Raw genomic sequence first — 3,300 nt, 5'->3', positions numbered from 1 at the left:
ATATTTTGAAATAGATGCATGCAGTTTTTAATAATTCAAATAAAATTTATTAAAATTGTAATTGTCTAAAATGATAAAAAAAAAAATTCTAGATTTTATTTTTTAGCAATATCGCCCAGCCCTAGTTTCTCACAGTGGACATGCAGCTGCGATGACAAATTTTCACCCCTTCTTGATTTGTAAGTGGGAGAACTACCAAAATCACAGGGTTTTCAAATACATATTATCCTCTCTATAGAGTAGCTCATATATCAGCCTAGCAAAGTCATTCCCCGTAAGAATTTTTAGAGTTAGACAAGACCAGTTTAAACCAAGATATGTTCTGGTAAACAAAGTAAAGTAAAGTAAAACAACAATGCCATCAATAAAGATAATTTCAACAATGACCAAAAATAATTGATTAAGCAGACAAGACTCATGTGGCTAACAAAGTAAATATAAAGCAATGTAATGAAAGGTACTATAAACTAATCTAAGAAATCTAAGGTAATGTAAATTTGATCTTTCCACGAGCAATGATAGGATAAATTAACCTAAACAGAGATGATCTGATGCAAGTAAAACTAAGCTAAAGTAATCTACAGGATGGTAAAATACAATTTTGTTTGCTAAAAAAGCAGAAACTCTTGGTTCTTTCCCAATATTAATTGCTGGGTACTTTAAAATAGGTGATATTAAGGTTGACAATCTTTGTTAAGATCTTATATCTGCAGTCTGATAAACATGTTATTTTTCTTTTCTGCTAAATGATAAATGTTCTTCAATAGCCAAATTATTAACCTCTACAACTATCCTCCGACCATAAGTAATATCCTCATTTATACTACCTTTTTGAAACTGTGCCAAGAGCATGGTAACTGAGATAAGTGTTGAGTGTAAATGGAACGCAACTGAAATGGACTGTGCAAAATCTAGTACTAGTTTAACAGCAGGGCTCGGCATAGTTAAGTTGTGGCTCAGTTCTCTGATAACAAAGAGTGCATGATCATCTGCTACTGACAGCCAGCTGACTCATTTTGTGGGTTTTCCCATGAATTGTAATTCACAGATCTCTTCACCTGTTCATAACAGAAACCCCTTCTCTGCCTATTAACAATAAATGGCATCCAAAAAGTGTGGTGCAACCTGGGATGATGCAGAGACTGAGGCTCTCATTGAAATTTGGGTGGAGGACGCTATCCAGGCAAATAGGTTCCTTAATGTGTTGGGCACCGCCATTTTGTTTGCGTAAAACCACCTTCAGATCCTTAGTATAGTGGACCGCCGATAGGAGGCAAAGAACCGTTCTTGCATGATGTCTAAATGGCCATAAGGAACCATGCTTGGCACAGTTAATTGATCCAAGCTTGGTCCAAACTCGACGGTTTGAGAGGGGTAGTGTAAATAGTGCAAATGACAAATGCATCCTTCACAGCTGACTGGTTCTTTTTTTTATTTGTTCTTATAGTAATATTTGAAAACACTTTTGATGAAATCAGGTCACATTTAAAATATGCTTCACGGCTGGAGCATTGTGGTATCTCCAGGACTGGATAATGTGTGCTATAATGCTTAAGACAATCCTCTTTATCGGTGTTGTGAATGCAGCAAACATGCTGCAAACAGTGGACAACAATGAGCACAACAGTAAGTGACACAAAAGCTATTCAACGTCTCTGCTTTACGTGGAGGCTCTCTGCCTGCTGCTCTGCTCCCTGCCCCAGCATAATCCCATTATGTGTAGCAATGACCTGCCAGCATCAATTTGTGTTGTCAAGCCATTCCCTTGCTATGGGCAGGCCTTTGCACTCTCAGCCAATGAGAAGCCTCTCCACTGATTAGCGGGAGGAGATCTTGTTATGACACCCCGGCTGCTTTGAGAAGAAAATCTGAAAGGATGGAGATGATGGATTATCTGGCGAAGGAAGACCTTCTCGAGGTCTCATATTTGATCCTATGCTGAAACCAGCCAGTATCAGGACCTGGAACTTTACCTGCAATGACCTTAACTTCTGAAGGGCTAACTTTCTCTGCAGGGACAATTAGCTGAAAGAAACAGTTAAAGTTGAGTGGAGTACAGTATAAGAAAAGTCTAGAATCTCTTTAACTCTAGGTTGCATGTTAGATTAATGCTCTGATCCACATTCTCTACCTGAAAAGATAGTAAATAGCAGGTGGACGAGAAAAAATTATTAATTACCTAGACTTTTAATAATAATATCTAGCTTCAGAACTAGTGTCTAGGGGGAGACTGTTTTTAAATTACCTAATCTGGATGAAACAAAGTTAAACCAACACCTTCCTCTTGTGCATTGTTTTCTTAAATATTTTCTCTCTTCCTTCTGCACAGCTGTGAATCTTCTGATCCTAACTTATCTACACATCTCGTATCTATTTGTGAAACTAGGGTTCCCAGCTTCCAGAATGAATCTCCTCCATTTGGAATCAAGAAATCTTGAAGAGAGGATCAGTGTAAAAACAGGGTGTACAACAGGAAGTGACAAGATGCTTGTGTAATGGTGATGAGGTAACTAGAAAGTTTCACTCCAATGTTTATCCATGTCAACAAGTCACCATCCCAACTCTAAAAAAAAGATCAACCTGAACTACAGAATTCAGGTGATGTTGAATAAATGCATTTGATTTCTCCTGCCACTATATTTAGTTAGTTGAGCTGGAATCAGTTCCAACCTCAGGTTAGGGTGACCCACCTTAATCTGATGGTTGTAAACATGTCCTGGTTCACTTCTACTGCTAGGACAACAGGACAGATTTATGAGTCACTCCAGGACAACCTGGTAATCCTGCACCAGAAAGCAGGAGCTGTGGTGAGGCAGCACATCTAACAGCATAAACACAATGATGTTGTTAGATGAGTCTCCTGATGACCATTGTTAACATTCATTTCATTTTTATTGTAAGTTTTGTGCGTCCTGCATTCACCAGATGTTCATAATATGACTATAGTATATTAAGTTAAAAGTTCACATTTCTGTTGTTATATAAAACTATGTTTCTAAATCATTACAGGCAAGAACATTATACTTTTACTTTACTTTTATCTATATGGCCCATTTACTAATTAAGAGCATTAAGTGCAATAAAAAAAAAGCTCCAATGTTGAGAGGATCATGCCAATCCAGCTCTGAGGCTAACCTCAGCCAGGACTAACGTTAGCCCATCAGCATAGACATCTGTGAAGTACCGCTGGCTCTAATGGCAATTTTTTTTGTAGGAGGTGATGCCAGGTGATGTTATGAGTACGCTTTCCTTACACTTTCCTGTGTTCTTGTCAAGAACATACTTGGCAATAACATCAGT

This window comes from Cyprinodon variegatus, unplaced genomic scaffold (genome assembly GCF_000732505.1).
Source record: "Cyprinodon variegatus isolate N-32 unplaced genomic scaffold, C_variegatus-1.0 Scaffold1269, whole genome shotgun sequence".
Classification (NCBI taxonomy): domain Eukaryota; kingdom Metazoa; phylum Chordata; class Actinopteri; order Cyprinodontiformes; family Cyprinodontidae; genus Cyprinodon; species Cyprinodon variegatus.
Note: the sequence above shows the minus strand (reverse complement) of the source record.